The following is a 19,922-nucleotide window of genomic DNA, read 5'->3' on the forward strand; positions in this document are numbered from 1 at the left end:
TTCTTGATAGTACCTTCCTAGTACCTGGATATTTGGGTGGAAATAACAAATATGGTGAGATTTGACAGGAAAATGTTTAAAATGCTGACATTTCCACATAGTACTCCTAAATTAATATATGAAGAGATGAGAAATTTCCCAAGTGATAGGTTCCCGTGCTAAACTAAATTTATTGGTACCAAATGATGTCTTTTCCAGCTTGCTATTGAACACTAGCAAGGGAAGCCTGGATGATTCGTCCCTGAGCCTATCATTCTTTTTCTCACTCATCCATTTTATTTCTTATATGTATTTAATCAGGATTCCTGATTAAATGTTACTAGTTGAATACACGGTTCAGTTTCCCACAATTTTTACTTTATTTTAAAGCAATTCTACCAATTTATATTTGTAAAAATTTTCCTTATATCAGATTAAGATATACTTCTACTTTAGCTGAAGAACTATTTTCCGGAAATTTATTTTTACATTAAAAAAAATTAGATGCTAAACTGCTAAACTCTTCTTTGTGTAGAACTCTATTTGCCCTTGTTTTGTTTTGTGTTATTTTTGCATAAAACAGCATATTCTTTTCCATTATGATTTTACTAAAATTTCCATGCAATTATCATATCTTTCCAATGTAACGTCTAGTAGGTAAGTGATGAATCCTTAATTACCTACGTATAGTATGTGTCATGCCAACAGGAGCAAACAGCTAAGCAGTTCTGAGCCCAGGTCCGTTGGTGCAGCCTGGAATGGGGAAACCTCCCAGAGGCAGTATCAGCAGCAGATGCATAGGTCACCCAATACCTGTCATCCTTTAAGACATTGCACATCTATCTGGCAGGGCCAGACATCACATTTAAAGAGAACTTAAAAAGGAACCCCAACTTTTGACTGAGGGGCTTTGAAGCTGCATGATGAGGGAAACTACTTCTGGTGTCATCAGGGGTTGGTCCTAAAATATAACATGCAGAATCTTGGCTCTAGCTCTATTCTGCCAATACAACATCAGTCCCACCTGTGGTACAATCCAGGGGCTGGGGTCTAGTATTTGATGTTGCAGCTATTTGATGGGGCATTATTTGCTATCTCTGCTTATGGTTGGGAGATCTTCTGTCCCTCATTCCTTCCCTCATGATAGGGACTTGGCTAGGAAAGGGCTATGGCTCAAACTTTGTGGTCAACCAAGGCTGTTTGTCTCTATGTGCCAAACTTTGTAGTCAACCTAGACTGCTTGTCTCTATGCATCTATGCAGAAGGCCAATGTCTTTTGCAGGAGCCCAGCTAAGGATGAATTTGGAGAAATGTTTCCTTACCACTGAGTAAGACACTGTCTACATAAGTTATAAAATACTACATCCTATTTATATTACATACATATGAAGTAAAATTTTTAAAAAACAGAGAAAGAAAATTTTTTTTCTCAATTGTCAATTATCCCATAACCATTCATTGACTAGTCAGAATGAATAGTCTACTAATTTTGCACTGCCCCTTCTATCAAATACCAAGTTTCCATACATGTACAGGAGTATTTCTTCACTTTCTATCATTGGTTCATTGGCTTAGCCCTGTATCAATGCTATACAGACTATGGCTGTAAATCATTTAATTATCCATATTAAATGAAAGATATTTAATGTTCAAGAACTTCTTAAATGATTTGCATGTAAATGTTATACTTACATGCAACATACAGGCAAACATTATAAAAAGTTAATATTTGCTAAGAAAAATATGATGGCACAGTCAAGCAGTATAAAACATTTCATGTCATATCTCAAATATATAACATATTATCTAAAACAACAGTGTTTACTACTTCCCCTCACTAAATTTTGGATTGTAACTCATTACATACAAAAAAACCTTATAAGTCATTAATAATCTTAAGAAAGTATCAGAAGATGCTTTGGAGTAATTGCCTTTATATGTGAATTATATTGAACAAAACAAATCTGGAAAGTTCAGAGCTACAAATGTCCCAAAACAGAGTATTTTCTTCTTTAGGAGAAAAAGTTCCTTTGTTCTCTTTGATAAAACCTGTGGTTCCAGAAATGGGATAAAACATAGTAAAAGAAAATTATGTTGTGAGGAAGTTGGATGAGAGAGGGAATGTCAGTTGGAAAATCAAGTATGTGACTACCATATATGTGACAATTTTAACAGGAAAATTATTCCTAATAGTCAACAGTTAAATACTGTAATCCTTATTGCACACTCTTGAAATCACTATAAGTAATTTGCTTACTAAAAGTTCAACCAAGTCACTTAAACATGGGATAAATAAACTTGTCAGAGAAGGATGCTAGATAATAGTACAGGGCTTATATCTGCTCCTCTAACATAACCCTCCCTTTCTTGTGCAATATGAGAAATCAGTTTCAACTGGGATTATAAGGAATATCTAGAGTCTCAATTCAATAGTTCTCATTAACTATTACAATTTAATGGCCTAGATTACAATAATAATTACCTAACTGGTGTCCAACCCTTTCTTTATACTTCTCCAATTTATTTTCCAAATGCTTTCAATAGACATTTCTAATCTAAAAAGTGGATTACATCACCATCTTAATTAAGATCTATCACCAAAAAAATAGAGTCCAAACACTTTAATACAGCATACCTTACCATGGTCTTTGCCTACCTGCCTAAAGTTATCTCCACCCACTCCCAATACACACACACACACACACACACACACACACACACACACACACACACACACACACACCTTGATAAGATTTCAATTATCAAGCAATATGAACCACATGCAGTTCTATTATTCACTGGGAATACTGCTGTGGAAGAGACAAAATACCTGCCCATATTCATTTACATTTTAGTGGAAGAGGCTAACAAAATAAGTAAAATATATAGTGATATATACTAAGGAGAAAAATAAAGAGGGAAGAAATAGAAAGTATTATTCTATTTCTATGAGGTAAACAAGTGGGAGAATGTTACAGGATGACTGCTGTTGCAAACACCTCTTCCTTTATTGTCAACACCAAGTCTTTACCTAAGTTTTATTCCTGTTTCAAATTTGCCTTGGACAATTCTTCCAACCAGAAACCATCCCTGCTATTTACCAAAGTCTGGTGAAGGTTATGCTTCTTAGAATTTTAACAGCATGTTCTATGTACCTCTATCAAAGCTATTCAAGCACATTGTTGTCTACATGTTTGATTGTACATGTTTGTTGAATTATTCATCTCCTGCACAGGAAGTTATTGACTATTGGTGTAACTTAAGGCTAAAGGGCAGTAAAGGATAAAAATTAAAACTTAGAATCTTTGGGTTCTAATGTCAGGTTTTCTATGAGCTAGCCATGACTTAAAGAGTTAACTAATCTCACTGTTTCAGACTCCTCATCTCTGAATTGGAAATAACTGCAATAATATAATACTTGATATGGGCCAGGCATTGTTCTGGGAGCCTCATAGTTATTAATCCATTCATTTTCACATTATTCTTACCTGTAAAACTTGCAGGGTTATGGTAAAGGTACTGATTTAGTTAAATTATGTAAAATGACTTTAAACTGTTTCTGGCATACAGTTAGTGTTTATCTAATTCTGTATACATTTAAAGAAAAATATTCATGAAATAAATTGTTATGGATTTCCAAAAATTTCTTCACATTCAAAGATCTACTATTAATCACTTTTCAAAATCATTTATGGCCATGTTCTATTATAAAATGTCATCTTCTGTGAAATAATGATTGTGGTTCATACCATATTTCTTAAAACAGTGTTCCATATTTGTCCCTTGGATTTTCTCTAGGCCTTAGACATTCATTCTGGTACTTTCTTGATATTATAAAATAATAAACACTCATATTCCTTCCTCAAGGGACCCTTATGTGGAACATTATGTCAAAATATTAAAATTGTCCAGTCATGTCCTCAAGAACTACTTGTATGCACACCCAAGTAATGAAAACTATTTCTTTACTGGCTAATAGTAATTTTAAGGTTCCATAAATTTAAAGCTCACTCATGCTCAGAGATATAAACAAGTGAAATTTTTCAGCCAGAGAAATATAGTAATTATTTCTATATCTCCTGAATTTAGCAGTGTTCTTGGAAAACTGTGAAATTGTAGGATGAGTAAATCACTCATAGAGGGAATGAGATAGATCTTTCTTATACAAGAAAGTAGCATCAGCTAAATTATATAGATAGAATTTTCCTAGGGAAGTTAGAAAAGCCCTGGGTAGTCATGTGTAAATCTATAGTACAAGCAGAATAACCAGAAGTGCCATACATGAAGTAGTAATGATCCAAGAATTTTTTGTAACCATCATGAAGAAATAAGGAGTTTGTTTCAGCATGTAAAGCAATGCACTGCTTCTTTTATCAAGAAAATCTTACCATGAAAATGTAATGGAAGCTTAACTAGAGTATGCTTTATAAAGTATTTTGATTTACATTCTGGTGCAAGCTTTTTATCTCCTCAAGTACATGTAAGTACAACACTTTGGGACTGGTGTAGAGAATATATAGAAAACAAATGAATTACAATTTTGTAAAGTTGGACAGTACCAGAATATGGAATTCCTTAAATGGCAGGCATTGATGAATATTAATGCTCTGAATAGTGTAGTCATATGATCAGTTAATTTTAAGGACTCATAATAGCTAATCTTACAGGAAACACTGGAGTGGCAAAGAAAGGAGATATTCACCTGGAGGGAACTAAAACTATGAAGGGTACTCATTAGCATGCTAAAACTTGAAAATAAAAGGAAGAATTTGATAAACAGTACAAGTTGATAACCAAATGGTTTTGGAAGCTTTTGTTTTTTAATCCATTGGGATACACTGTATGCAAATTTACTAATAAAGCCCATCATTATTTTAAAAAAGCATAATGCATGACTGTACATAAACAAAAGAAATATACAACAGGACTTACACATTATCACTTTTTTTTTTTGCTTTAAAGGCAACTAGTCCATCAACAATTGCAAGCATATCTGGGTCTATAATGTTAACCAGCAATGAAAATATAATATTAACTACACCTGGAAACAAATATCTCTATAAATCTCTGCATCAGAGGTTAACTTGCACAAAGCCATAAAGACAGTTTCCATGTGTATAACTAAACATTTACCTAGATAAGTACAGATAACACAAGCTTATGAAAATCTAAATCTGTTAAACTTGAAAGTATTTTAAGAGTTACCAAAATATACTAAGGAAAAAAGGACCATAGGAAGTGGTTCTTTCATGGCTGGACCTCATGCTGAAAGGGGTAATAAATAGAATATATTTTCTCAGCAACAATATATTAATATATTTTTAAAAGAAATAAAAATACAAACACTTTTCTTTATAACATAGACTAGATTTACCAAATGAAAGAGAAACTTAGGTTATTTATTCAACATAAATGAAAGGTCAACGTAACCTTCAGAAATGAAATTACAAAAGTACTTTTGAATTTGACTTAAATACTACAGCAATTGCCAACAGAATGATTTTAAATTATGTCTCTTAAATCTAAGTGCTACAATTATAAAATTCTCAGAACAGTCTTAGAAATGACAGATTCAATGTTCTGTTACATAGAAGACAACAGTACTCGGTGGGCAAAGCTTTTCTATAACAAATTTTCTTTTCCCTTTTCAGAAAGGATTGACAATATGAACAGCGATCCCGGAGGATGGTTTGGAAACATCATAATATCTGAAATATTTTTTGAATTTCAAAGAAGAAATGATGGAAAAGAAAAATGTGCAGAGATTATTTAAGGTAATGACAAGGCTTGCACACACAATGAAACATCCATCAAAAATTACTTTTATCATATATCCATTGGGGTTCAAAAGTAGAGAACTGCCTATAAAAATGGAAAAATTAGACTAACTGAACAAAGATTTGCTACATAGGATAATTTGGCATCCTTAGACTGTAGAAGTTAAGACAACAAAACTGTGATTCAGTCAAGTAATAGGAGTTTTTGTTTCAATAATCAAAAGAAAGTGATATTGGTTATATAATGATGTTTATGTATAGTACATAAACTTTAAAACATTTTAAAAAAACTTTGGGGCTTCCCTGGTGGCGCAGTGGTTGAGAGTCCGCCTGCCGATGCAAGGGACATGGGTTTGTGCCCCGGTCTGGGAAGATCCCACATGCTGCAGAACGGCTGGGCCCGTGAGCCATGGCCACTGAGCCTGTGCGTCTGGAGCCTGTGCTCCGCAACGGGAGAGACCACAACAGTGGGAGGCCTGCGAACCGCAAAAAAACACACAAAAAACAAAACAAAACAAAAAACCTTCCATGTCTGTTAACTATATAGATCATGCATATTAAACTTATCCCAACATTCAACACTGTTGTCAAAATGTTAAACTTGTATGTATAATAAAAGGCCTGTGAATACAACACTCCTTAGGCTTCAAAACACTGCATTTAGAGAAAAAGAATGTGTTCAAATAAGGTGGGAATCAGAGAGAACTTGATCTAACCATGGCACAATCTGCAGTACTACGGGTATAGAAGAGGGATTTTCGAGTTCATACGTAAGAATTGCCTTCAAAGAGAAATGGAGATTGTCTAATCAAATATTTCATTAAAAATGTCTTTTTCCACCAACACATAAAAATATATTATTTTAATCCAGGGAGATTTGGGTCTCTTGTTGCTTCAAAGAAGATTGAAAACAGTGCCCTACTACCATCCAGTTCTAACAAATTTATTAATATTTATGCCATTATGAAGAGTCTTAAGAAAAATGTCTAATTGCTGGAAAACTTCAAACTTATTTTTAAAATCGATTTGGCTATTTAGGTTACATCAATATCAAAGGGAAGAAGTGCCTAGATATTTTAGTATATAGGAAATCCTATGATAACTAAATTTTATGGAACCTTCCAAAAAAGAGAAAAAAGTTAAATAGGTATTAATTGTGAGTACAAAGAGTTCCTCATATTCATTTTTCTTTCATATATCCATTTCTAACATATGTTACAGCACTAAATTACAGAGATAAATGAAAAACTTAGCATTAACAATTTAAGAATCAAAAAGCCCCTCCCAAAGTATCAGAAGGTAACAAAATTAATGAAAATCTTGAAAATAATGCTGAGTCACTCTTTAAATGATGGTAATAGATTTTATATATAACATAATTTGCAAAGGCGATGCCACTCATTCATATCTTTACATCCATCCAGGTTTTGCCCCAACATTTTTCTGTTGAGCAGTGTACAGCAATTCAATTTCATACGCATCATTTATGAGTGGAGATCTTTGAAGACCATAAGGCTAAAAGAACTTGGTAGCACTATCTAGTCCTTTTAAGTGGCAATTTATATACTATAACCAAAAGGCTAAAATCAATTCAATTGAACAAATCTTCATTAAGTCACTCATATCAACAAATTGCTAGATGCAATATTCAAGGAACTCAGAGCCTAATGAAAGCAGACAAACATTTTAAATAATATACATTAAATACATTTCAAAACAATCTATATACCATGTTAAGTTCCTAGTGTATCACATAAAATTATTTACCAATGAAGTATAAATTAATTTGTTCCTTGCCTTTTACTCTTAATGACATTGCTTTATGATACTCAAAAGTATAATGAATATTTCTAAAGTTGCATTTTTCCTAGTTGATTATATTTTGCTAATCGTGCATTTTACAGGACTAGGTATGACTCTCCTCCTTTGCTATAATTGCTCTCTTACTTGTTTCTTGTCATTTTTTAGTAGGGCGCTTTTTTTTTCTTTTGGTGTTATATACTTTTATCTTCCTTTCTCAATGCATTAGTTTTACAAAAGATTTTTTTACAGATTTCACCATTTTTGTATTTTTCAATAATTTAACATGTGATTTGTATTAACACAAAGTTTTCAAAGATGTTTTCAAAGAAGTAAATAAAGTTCCTGGTGCAATCATTATAAACTGTTACTCTCCTCTTATCATCTACGGTCAGCATTGTATAATCAAGAGGTGTGGCTTTCATATTTCATGCATGCCTGTCTGGTTTTCCTTAGTTGAAGCCCTTACATTAAAACCATACTTGTACGACATTGTAAATCAACTATATACTTCAATAAAATTAAATTAATTGAAAAAACATACTTGGCTTTATGTGGAATAGAACATACTTAGAAACATGCAAAATATGTTTTTAGATGTTAAGAGAAAGCATAGGAGGTTGCAAAGTCAGGTACACACAAATGTCAAAATTTGGGAGAAAATAAGGTATGATGAAATTAGAACAAAAAATCAGAATGATTTGAATTTGTATAGTGTATAAAATAGGATTAGACAAATAAATAGCATTTTCTATGTTCTAGGCACCATTTAAGTGTTTCAACTATATTAACTCATTTAATTATTTTAAAAACTCTACAAGGAAAATGCAATTATTATCCCAACTTTAGAGATGGAAAAATTTGAGGCCCAAAACTACAGAATAGCTTGCCCAGGTTCTCACAAGTAAGCATCAGAATTGTGTCTTGATGCAGACAGCTAGGTTCCGGGATCTTGAGCTCTTCAAAACCAGGCAATATTGCCTTTCAGAAGATACATGTGGGGAAAATGGAGGCTTATTAATGCCAGGTTAAAGAGTAAGAAACTGTAGTTACCTTAGCAAATGTTTCTAAACAGGAATATCCCTCATGGTATATATTTTTATAAAAATAACCACTGGATAGGAATTTTTTAAATAGATCTTTATTGGCATATAATTGCTTCACAATACTGTGTTAGTTTATGTAGCACAACAAAGTGAATCAGCCATAAGCATACACATGTCCCCATATCCCCTCCCTCTTGAGCCTCCCTCCTATCCTCCCTTTCCCACCCCTCTAGGTCATCACAAAGCACCTAGCTGATCTCCCTGCTATGCTGCTACTTCCCACCAGCCAATTATTTTACATTTGGTAGTGTATATATGTCGATGCTACTCTCACTTCGTCCCAGCTTCACCCTCCCCCTCAAGACCTCAAGTCCATTCTCTATGTCTACCTCTTTATTCCTGCACTGCAACTAGGTTTATCAGTACAATTTTTTTTTCTTTTTAGCTTCCATATATATATATGTGTGTGTTAGCATATGGTATTTGATTTCCTCTTTGACTTACTTCACTCTGTATGACAGACTCTAGGTCCACCCACCTCACTACAAATAACTCAGTTTTGTTTCTTTTTATGGCTGAGTAATATTCCATTGTATATATGTGCCACATCTTCTTCATCCATTCATCTGTCGATGGACATTTAGGTTGGTTCCATATCTTGGCTTTGTAAATGGTGCTGCAATGAACACTGTGGTACATGTCTCCTTTTGAATTATGGTTTTCTCAAGGTATATGCCCAGAAGTGGGATTCCTGGGTCATATGGTAGCTCTATTTTTAGTTTAAGAAACCTCCATACTGTTCTCCATAGCGGTTGTATCAATTTACATTCCCACCAACAGTGCAGGAGGGTTCCCTTTTCACCATACCCTTTCCAGCATTTATTGTTTCTATATTTTATGATGATGGCCATTCTGACCAGCGTGAGGTGATACCTCATTGTAGTTTTGATTTGCATTTCTCTAATAACTAGTGATGTTGAGCATCTTTTCATGTGCCTCTTGGCCATCTGTATGTCTTCCTTGGTGAAATGTCTATTTAGGTCTTCCGCCCATTTTTTAACTGGATTGTTTGCTTTTGATATTGAGCTCCATGAGCTATCTGTATATTTTGGAGATTAATCTTTGTCTGTTTTTTTCATTTGCAAATATTTTCTCCCATTCTGAGGGTTGCCTTTTTGTCTTCTTTATGGTTTCCATAGCTGTGCAAAAGCTTTTAAGTTTAAGTCCCATTTGTTTATTCTTATTTTTATTTCCCTTAGTCTAGGAGGTGGGTCAAAAAAGATTTTGCTGTGGTTTATGTCAAAGAGTGTTTCCTATGTTTTCCTCAAAGAGTTTTATAGTGTCTGGTCTTACACTTAAGTATTTAATCCATTTGGAGTTTACTTTTGTGTATGGTGTTAGGTAGTGTTCTAATTTCATTCTTTTACATGTAGCTGTCCAGTTTTCCCAGCACCACTTATTAAAGAGGCTGTCTTTTCTCCATTGTATGTTCTTGCCTCCTTTGTTGTAGATTAGGTGCCCATATGTGTGTGGGTTTATCTCTGGGCATGCTATCCTGTACCATTGATATATATTTCTGTTTTTGTGCCAGTACCATACTCTCTTGATTACTGTAGCTTTGTGGTTCAATTTGAAGTCAGGAAGCCTGATTCCTCCAACTCCATTTTTCTTTCTCAGGATTGCTTTGGCTATTCAGGGTCTTTTATGTTTCCATACGAATTGTGCAATTTTTTTTTCTAATTCTGTTAAGATACCATTGGTAGTTTGATAGGGATTGCATTGAAACTGCAGATTGATTTGGGTAGTATACTCATTTTCACATTATTGATTCTTCCAATCCAAGAACATGGTATATTTCTCCATCTGTTTATGTCATTTTTTATTTCTTTTATCAGTGTTATATAGTTTTCTGAGTACAAGTCTTTCACCTCCTTAGGCAGGTTTATTCCTAGGTATTTTATTCTTTTTGTTGCAATGGTAAATGGAAGTGTTTCCTTAATTTCTCTTTCTGATTTTTTGTTGCTGGTGAATAGGAATGCCAGAAACTTCTGTGCATTAATTTTGTAACCTGCAACCTTACCAAATTCATTGATTAGTGCTAGTAGTTTTCTGGTGGCATCTTTAGGATTTTTTATGTGTAGTACCATGTTATTGGCAAAGAGTGACAGTTTTACTTCTTCTTTTCCAATTTGTTTTCTTTTTCTTCTCTGATTGCTGTGGCTAGGACTTCCACAACTATGTTGAATAAGAGTGGTGAGAGTGGACATCCTTGTCTTGTTCCTGATCATAGTGGAAGGGCTTTCAGTTTTTCACCATTAAGTATGATGCTTGCTGTGGGTTTGTCATATATGGCCTTTATTATGTTGAGGTAGGTTCCCTCTATGCCCATTTTTCTGGAGAGTTTTTATCATAAATTAGTGTTGAATTTTGTCAAAAGCTTTTTCTGCATCTATTGAGATGATCACATGGTTATTATTCCTTAACTTGTTAATGTGATGTATCACATTGATTGATTTGCGTATATTGAAGAACCCTTGAATCCCTGGGATAAATCCAACTTGGTCATGGTGTATGATCATTTTAATGTGCTATGGGATTCTGTTTGGTAGTATTTTGTTCGGGATTTTTGCATCTATGGTCAACAGCAATATTAGTCTATAATTTTGGTTTTTTGTGATATCTTTTTCTTGTTTTGGTATCATGGTGAAGGTGGCTTAGTAGAATGAATTTGAGAGTGTTTCTCCCTCTGCAATTTTTTGGAAGAGTTTGAGAAGGTTCGGTGTTAGCCCTTCTCTAAATGTTTGATAGAATTTGCCCGTGAAGCCATTTGGTCCTGGACTTTCTTTTTTTGGAAGATTTTTAATTTTGGTTTCAGTCATTACTTGTGATAGGTCTGTTTATATTTTCTCATTCTTCCTGATTCAGTCTTAGAAAATTGTACCTCTCCAAGAATTTGTCCATTTCTTCATGGTTGTCCATTTTATCAGCATATAGTTGTTTGTAGTAGTCTCTTATAATCCTTTGTATTTCTGCAGAGTCAGTTGTTATTTCTCCTTTTTCATTTCTAATTTTATTGATTTGCATCCTCTCTCTGTTTTTCTTGATGAGTCTGCCTAAGGGTTTATCAATTTTGTTTATCTTCTCAAAGAACCAGCTTTTAGTTTTATTGATATTTGCTATTATTTTCTTTGTTTCTATTTCATGTATTTCTGCTCTGATCTTTATGATTTCTTTCCTTCTACTGACTTTGGGTTTTCTTTGTTCTTCTTTCTCTAGTTGTTTTAAGTGTAGGGTTATATTGTTTATTTGAGATTTTTCTTGTTTCTTGAAGCAGGATGGAATTGCTATAAACTTCCCTCTTAGAACTGCTTTTGCTGCATCCCATAGGTTTTGAGTCGTCATGTTTTCATTGTCATTTGTCTGTATGTATTTTTTTATTTCTTCTTTGATTTCTTCAGTGATCTCTAGGTTATTTAATAGCGCACTGTTTAGCCTCCATGTGTTTGTGTTTTTACAGTTTTTTTCTTGTAATTGATTTCCAACCTCAAAGCATTGTGATCAGAAAACATGCTTGATATGATTTCAATTTTCTTAAATTTTCTGAGGCTTGATTTGAGACCCAAGATGTGATCTATCCTGGAGAATGTTCCATGTGCACTTGAGAAGAAAGTGTATTCTTCACTTTTGGATAGAATGTTCTATAAATATCAATTAAATCTATCTGGCCTATTGTGTCATTTAAAGCTTGTGTTTACTTATTTATCTTCTGTTTGGATGATCTGTCCATTGGTGTAAGTGGGGTGTTAAAGTCCCCTACTATTATTGTGTTACTGTTGATTTCTCCTTTCATGGTTATTAGCGTTTGCCTTATGTATTGAGGTGCTCCTATGCTGGGTGCATAAATATTTATAATTGCTATATCTTCTTCTTGGATTGATCCCTTGATCATTATGTAGTGTCCCTCCTTATCTCTTGTAACAGTCTTCATATTTTATAGTCTATTTTATCTGACATGAGTATTGTTACTCTAGCTTCCTTCTGATTTCCATTTGCATGAAATCTTTTCCCATCCCTTCACTTTCAGCCTGTGTGTGTCCCTAGGTCTGAAGTGGGTCTCTTGTAGACAGCATATATATGGGTCTTCTTTTTGTATCCATTCAGCCAATCTGTGTCTTGGGGCATTTAATCCATTTACATTCAAGGTTATTATCAATATGTATGTTCCTATTATCATTTTCTTAATTGTTTTGGGATTGTTTTTGCATCTTTTTCTTCTCTTGTGTTTCCCACCTAGAGAAGTTTCTTTAGCATTTGTTGTAAAGCTGGTTTGGTGGTGCTGAATTCTCTTAGCTTTTGCTTGTCTGTAAAGGTTTTAATTTCTCCATAGAATCTGAATGAGATCCTTGCTGGGTAGAGTAACCTTGGTTGTAGGTTTTTCTCTTTCATCACTTTAAGTATATCCAGCCATCCCATTCAGGCCTGCAGACTTTCTCCTGAAAAATCATCTGATAACCTTATGGGGATTCCTTTGTATGTTTGTTAGTTTTTGTTTTTCCCTGCTGCTTTTAATATTTTTTCTTTGAATTTAATGTTTCTTAGTTTCATTAATATGTATTTTGGTGTGTTTTTCCCAGGGTTTATCCTGTATGCAACTCTCTGCGCTTCCTGGACTTGGGTGGCTATTTCCTTTCCCATGTTAGGGAAGTTTTCCACTATAATCTCTTCAAATATTTTCCCAGTCCCTCTCTTTTTCTTCTGGGACCCCTATAATTTGAATGGTGGTGCATTTACTGTTGTCCCAGAGGTCTCTGAGATTGTCTTCAATTCTTTTCATTATTTTTCTTTATTCTGCTCCTCAGAAGTTATTTCCACCATTTTGTCTTGCAGCTCACTTATTTGTTCTTCTGCCTCAGTTATTCTGTTATTGATTCCTTCTAGTGTATTTTTCATTTCAGTTATTGTGCTGTTCATCTCTCTGTTTGTTCTTTAGTTCTTCCAAATCTTCTTTAAACATTTCGTGTATTTTCTCAATCCATGCCTCCATTCTATTTCCGAGATTCTGGATCATCTTTACTATCATTACTCTGAATTGTTTTTCAGGTAGATTGCCTTTTCCTCTTCATTTTTTGGTCTTTTAGGTTTTTACCTTGCTCCTTCATCTGTGACATATTTTTTTGCCATCTTTTTGTTTTTTTTTCTTATGAGTTGGATTGTGTTCCTGTCTTACTGGTTGTTTGGCCTGAGGCTTCCAACACAGGAGTTTTCAGGCTATTGGGTAGAGCTGGGTCTTGGTGCTGATATAAGCAACTCCATGAGACCTCACTCTGATGAATATTCCTTGTGGTCTGAGGTTCTCTGTTAGTCCAGAGGTTCAGACTCAGAGCTCCCACCACAGAAGCTTTAGCCTGACCCCCGGCTCCTGAACCAAGATCCTGCATGCAGCATGGGGCATCAAAAAAAAGATCAATAACAAAGTAAAAAAATAAAATGTGACTAGGAAACTAACAGATATGTTAGAAAGAATATAAAAATAAAAATATAGATGAATCAACAGCCAGAAGGTGCATCAGTACCACAGTAGTAAAAAACAGGAGGAGGGAAAAGAAAAAAAAAGGTGTGTGGGGGGAAGGCCTTGGCTGTGGCAGGGTCTAAGCAAGGGCGAGGTTTGGGTGGTGGGTGGGGCCTACGCTTAGGACCCACAGGGCTGCAAGAGGCCCTGGGGGATATGGGGGTTGGGGCTTAGGCTCAAGGAAGAGAAGGGGCCCAGGCATGCCCCCATCCCTGGTCTCAAAGGGCAGGGGACCTCACCTGGGGGCCCAGCAGGCTTCCTGGGTTCGAGTGCATGAGGCAAATGCCCTCCTCTCCTCTCCTGCTTCTCCCGGAAGGCCCCTCCCACCTGCCTCTCCTGTTCTCCCCTCAGCCTCCTTCCGATGCCCCCAAGGACCCGTGAGACCTGGAGGGAGCTTTGGAGTGTAGTGCATAGGCCTGGGAGCTTAGCAGACTCCCCAGGCCTGAGTGGGTGGGGCAATCACTCTCTGCTCCTCTCCCGCTCCTCCCACCTGCCTCTCCTGATCTCCCTGGCCTCCCTCCTATGCCCCTAAAGACCCATGCAGCCTGGAGGGGGCTTTGGAGGGCACAGGATTGGTCAGGGCGCTCAACAGGTTTCCTGGGCCTGAGTGGGCCAGGCAATCACCCTCTACTCCTCTCCTGCTCCTCCCAGAGGGCCCCTCCCTGCCTCTTCTGATCTCCACAGCTTCCCTATTGCCCCAAAGGACCCACACGGCCTGGATGGGGACTTGGAAGGGGGTTACTGGCTTGGGAGCTCAGCAGGCTCCACAGCCTGAGTGGGCCAGTCAATTGTCCTCCACTCCTCTCTTGCTCTTCCCGGAGAGTCCCTCCCTCCTGCCTCTCCTGATTTCCCCAGCCTCAGGGACACCAATCCTGTCTGGCCTCCAGTTCTCCTCCCCCCTCAGTCCCCTTATGTCCTACGGGTTCACTTTGGGGCTCCTTGCATCTCCTTGGGCATCAGAGTCCCCCACCAGCGGCCGGCAAGTGCTCAAGTTGTGGGGAGACACTAACTCTGTGTCTTCCCACACTGCCATCTTCCTGCATCTCCCTCTTTTGGATAAGAGTTTGATGAGAATATCTAATGCTGGACTGACGGGATTCAAGATAGTAATTAAAATGCTGGTAAAGACACGTGCATGTGTGTGTGCCCACACAGACACATGTGCATGTATATATGTAAACTTTTGAAATAACCTCACTTTTTCCAAGGAACACAGAGACAAGTGAATGTTTTCCAAAAAGAGGTCATATGCAAAGCAAATTTAGACAGCTGATTAGAAAGTATAATAAGGTAGATAGGTAAGGTATAAATTGTACATATATACAATTTTTAAGTAAGAAAGGAGATATTTTTCTCTTTTAATAACAAGCTATACATGCTGGAGAGGATGAGAATTGAAGGTCACAGAACAGATTTATTTATAGTGCTTTTTAAGAGAAAGAAACAGTTTGGACAAAGTTCTAGGGTAGCGGCAGCTCTGAAAATTGCCTTTAAAGAGACAAAGTGTTTCTGAAGTAGTTTGTCCTTTTGGATTTAAACATACTGATTTTTGCAATGAATTGTTATGTCAGCACTTCATCTACCCCAAAGGAAAAGCATGATAAATCTGCATTATGCTTTGAGGAAAGAGCATTACCAAGCTCTTGTATTAGCTTTCAAACCAGCTATTTCTAATAACAGGTCAGAAGTACCCACCAGCTATTCTGCCACACATGCATAGATTCACACTTTATGCTGAATGGGCTATATGTTTTTGAATGTACCTATTAATTTAACTATTATTACAGCATTTATTTTCAACATTTAACAAATTAAACTAATTTATATTTACTTTGCAGTTTTTCCTGATTAGGATATATAATTAATTTCAAATAGTATCTGAATGTAAAGTGTTTTATGACATGAAACAAGTCTTTTTAATCAAGAAATATTATCCGGTATTACCTCTGCATTGACTCTATACCATATTATTATTATTGCAATAGAAATTATTTATATTCTTCTTTACATGAACTGGTCTTTCTTTCATGTTTATTTTGATTTTAAAGAACTAATCAAGGCAAGTCACAGAATTTCTCCCTTAGGATTTTACTGTGTCTGCTTTGAAATAGAAATTGGATTGTCAGCTGAATCTTTCTAAGGGCTTTAAGAACATGTCACAGAGTATGGAACCAAGGGTACTAAAATATTTTATTTAGAATACAACCTTGCTTTTGTCTTTGTTTTTTTTTTTTGTCATAACCTGATTCTTCCATTAAAGATATCCATTTTTATTCACATCATATTGGCTTTGACAATGCCAGAACTGAAAACAATAGGAAGCGTAAACACTCTTGGTTGCTTCGAAGGAACTGGGAAACTCAAGAAAAACGAATACTTTCTCAAAATCATCATCTTTCCCTCCTTTGTGTCTCTGATTTGCTTCTGCAACAATTTGATAGATGTATCATACTGCTAGTCTACAAATAGCTTAGCTATTTTGAAGGAAATGGAAAAAATGGAAGGAATGAGCTAAAATATTTGCTATTTGTCTCTCTCTAGAACAAAGCTAAAAAGACACAATAAGGAAATGCTTAACCTATTAAAATTACCAAATCCCATTTTCCCATCTCCATGCCTGTCTCCCACTTAATACAGTGTTCCAAATAATTTTCCACACACCAGCATGTTGAGATTATTGACTTATCAAGACACCAAAAGTACTGATCATCTTAAAGGTTTAGGACCCTGTGTGACGTACTAGAAAAACAAATTAGTGTAAAGTATGAATCCTTCCTTAATATAAGATAGTAATTTAGGAAAAATGCACACAAAATAATGATTCAAAGTACCGTAATGTAAGGATTGAATGGGTGGTATGTCCCTTAAAGTCAACCACATTCATATGAATGAGAATACTCTTAGAATCACCTGAGAAGATAACAAAAGATATCCCCTCCCGCTAGAGACTAGGATAAACTAATTATCACTCTTACCACCACCCACAACTCCTGCTTTCTCTTCTCAGCAAAGAGAACAGTGAAGAATGCAGAATAGTATGTGATTTCTGAGGACTGGGGCCAAATGAACAAGACTTTGTGTCTTAGCCATTTTTAATAAAGTGAGGGCATTGCAAGTTTATAGTACGTTTAAAGATGTAAAACATAGATAGTAGTAGAAGGATTTTTGTGAAGCTTGTTCTTACTAGAACTGACTTTATCAAACACAGGAAGAAGAAATATAGAATGATAGCTTGAAATGGTATCAAGGGAAGATTTCTCAAACTATCAACACCTAGAAAAGTCTGATTTTTGAGGGTTTTTCTTGGGGCGGGAGGGCGTGTTGCAGAAGGGAAAGGGCCCACAGCCAGGGCAAGACTAAAACTACAAAGAAATAATAGAGGCTAATTGATGAACCATGACCCAAGACAATCCAGAGAGAAGAGAGAAGAAATAGAGAAGGAAGACTTTGTTTTAGAATGAAAGAATAATGTTTCTCATTCTGGGGCCTGGAAAGGAATGAAAATATAAATGAAGATTTTTTTTTTTTAAAAAAGATGTAGATAAAGACATATTTAGTGATGAAAAATAGAATTTAAAGTGTGTTTAACGTCTAATGGCACCTTCATTTAGCGTTATCAAATATTCCCAAACATTAACTTTAGAGAGATTACATCAAGAAAATAGACATTCTGCAAATAAGGACGGTATTTAAAACATTAGGCTATCTACTATGTTTTATTTTTTAATTTAAAAAAAATATATTTTTTATTGTTTAAATTTTTATTTATTTATTTAATGTTTATTGGAGTATAGTTGATTTACAATGTTGTGTTAGTTTCAGGTGTACAGCAAAGTGAATCCGTTATGCATATACATATATTCACTTTTTTGTAGATTCTTTTCCCATATAGTCCATTAGAGTATTGAGTAGAATTCCCAGTGTTATACAGTACGTCCTTATTAGTTATCTATTTTCTATATAGTAGTGTGTATGTGTCAATCCCAATCTTCCAATTTATCCCTCCCCCCTCCTTAACGCCTGGTAACCATAAGTTTATTTTCCACATCTGCAACTCTATTTCTGTTTTGTGGTTAAGTTTATTTGTAGCCTTTTTTTAGACTCCACATATAAGCAATATCATACAATATTTGTTTTTCTCTGCCTGACTTACTTCACTCAGTATGACAATCTCTAGGTCCATCCATGTTGCTGCAAATGGCATTATTTCTTCCTTTTTTCATGGCTAATATTCCATTGTATATACGTACCACATCTTCTTTACCCATTCCTATGTTGATGGACATATGTTGCTTCCATGTCCTGGCTATTGTAAATAGTGTTGCGGTGAACGTTGGGGTGTATGTATCTTTTTGAATTATGGTTTTCTCCAGATATATGCCCAGGAGTAGGATTGCTGGACCACATGGTAGCTCTATTTTTACTTTTTTAAGGAACCTCCATACTGTTCTCCATTGTGGCTGTACCAGTTTACATTCCCACCAACAGTGTAAGAGGGTACCCTTTTCTCCACACCCTCTCCAGCATTTATTGTTTGTAGATTTTTTTGATGATGGTCATTCTGACTGGCATGAGGTGATATACCTCATTGTAGTTTTGATTTGCATTTTAGTGATGTTGAGCGTCTTTTTCATGTGCTTTTTAACCATCTGTATGTCTTTTTTGGAGAAATGTCTATTTAGATCTTCCACCCATTTTTTTGATTGGGTTGTTTTTTCTGATATTGAGCTGCATGAGCCATTTGTATATTTTTGAGACTAATCCCTTGTCGGTTGCTTTATTTGCAAATATTTTCTCCCAATTTGAGGGTTGAATTTTCATTTTGTTTGTGATTTCTTTTGTTGTGCAAAAGGTTTTAAGTTTCATTAGGTCGCATTTTTTTTTGTTTTTATTTTCATTACTCTAGGAGGTGAATTGAAAAAGATCTGGCTGTGATTTATGTCAGAGTGTTCTGTCTAATTTTTCCTCTAAGAGTTTTATAGTATCTGGCCTTACATATAGATCTTTAATCCATTTTGAGTTTATTTTTGGGTATGGTGTTAGGGAGTGTTCTAATTGCATTCTTTTACATGTAGCTGTCCAGTTTTCCCAGCAGCACTTATTGAAGAGACTATCTTTCCTCCATTGTATATTCTTGCCTCCTTTGCCATAGATTAGGTGACCATAGGTGCATGGGTTTATCTCTAGACTTTCTATCCTGTTCCACTGATCTATATTTCTGTTTTTGTGCCAGGACCATAGTGTTTTGATGACCATAGCTTTGTGTAGTATAGTCTTGAAGTCAGGGAGCTTGATTCCTCCAGCTCCATTTTTCTTTCTCAAGATTGCTTTGGCTATTCAGCATCTTTTGTGTTTCCATACAAATTTTAAGATATTTTTTCTAATTCTGTGAAAAATGCCATTGGTAATTTGATAGGGATTGCCTTGAATCTGTAGATTGCTTTGGGTAGTAAAATCATTTTCACAACATTGATTCTTTCAGTCCAAGAACATGGTATATCACTCCATCTGTGTCATCTTTTATCACTTTCATTAGTATCTTATAGTTTTGAGTAGAGGTCTTTTGCCTCCTAGGTAAATTTATTCCTAGGTATTGTATTCTTTTTGTTGTGATAGTAAATGGGATTGTTTCCTTAATTTCTCTTTCTGATCTTTCCTTGTTAGTGTATAAGAATGCAAGAGATTTCTATGCATTAATTTTGTATCCTGCAACTTTACCAAATTCATTGATGAGCTCTACTAGTTTTCTGG

This window comes from Kogia breviceps, chromosome 6 (assembly GCF_026419965.1).
Source record: "Kogia breviceps isolate mKogBre1 chromosome 6, mKogBre1 haplotype 1, whole genome shotgun sequence".
NCBI classification, from domain to species: Eukaryota; Metazoa; Chordata; class Mammalia; order Artiodactyla; family Physeteridae; genus Kogia; species Kogia breviceps.